This window comes from Odontomachus brunneus, unplaced genomic scaffold (assembly GCF_010583005.1).
Source record: "Odontomachus brunneus isolate Ranch 3 - 2012 unplaced genomic scaffold, Obru_v1 Obru_scaffold_202, whole genome shotgun sequence".
NCBI classification, from domain to species: domain Eukaryota; kingdom Metazoa; phylum Arthropoda; class Insecta; order Hymenoptera; family Formicidae; genus Odontomachus; species Odontomachus brunneus.
Genome location: NW_022639652.1, coordinates 62,960 through 63,825, shown reverse-complemented (window position 1 = coordinate 63,825; position 866 = coordinate 62,960). Strand labels below are relative to the sequence as shown.

Below are 866 nucleotides of genomic sequence, written 5' to 3'. Positions count from 1 at the left end.
ATCGTTGGTATTATGTAAATATGCTGGTGAAAATTATGTAAATATATGTTGGTAAAAAATTAAATATTGGTAAAAAATTAAATGTTGATATATAATATCGGTAATAAATTACCGATCGTTGGTACTATCGGTATTGTGTAATTATATGTCGGTAAAAATTATATGTTGGTAAAAAATGATGTAAATTATGTATTAAATGTTATATAATATCGGTAAAAATTACCGACCGTCGGTAACATCGGTATGCCCTCCCCAACTGCCGACCGATGATACCCCCCCCTTGACGTCATACCCCCCCCGTGACGACATACCCCCCCGCCCGCGGTACCCCCCGCCCCTCACACCCTCTCGGAGGACCATGGGTTAGAACCGTCCTACTATACCTACTGATTTGACTATTCTAAAAAGTAATAGTAACCAAATGAGTTGTCAAGTGTAATAATTAATAAAAGTTTAATTCAACTTTCAAGTTAAATGAACTACATATATTGTCAAAGAGAATAATATAATATTTAATTTAATTCTCATTCTATATGATATACAGGCTGAGTCATTTTAGTCTATGGATCCGAATATCTTCCAAATTACGGTATCTACAAAAAAATGGTTTAGATAAAAGTTGACCAGGACAGAGGGGGTCATTCAATTGTACCATTGGTTTTGACCTTGAGGTCAATTTTGAAGGTTACTTCAAGGTCACGATGGTTTTTTCTAATGGGACACCCTATTTTTGACTGCGGATTTCGAAAGAGCGGAAAATTTTACATCAAACTTGTCTTATGAAAAAATTGTTTTTGCGACCTTGGAAAGGTCAAAAATGAAGGTGAAATGTCTGAAAAACGATCTGGTGTACTTTTTCTGAAATG

The 866-nt window shown here is 35.1% G+C and overlaps 1 protein-coding gene across 3 annotated transcripts in view; it reads left to right on the top strand.

Moving 5' to 3' along the window:
* LOC116852090 (L-galactose dehydrogenase-like) overlaps positions 1–866 on the top strand; it is a 92,109-nt gene that overhangs the window by 54,770 nt on the left and 36,473 nt on the right. The gene's annotated exons all lie outside the window — the stretch shown is intronic.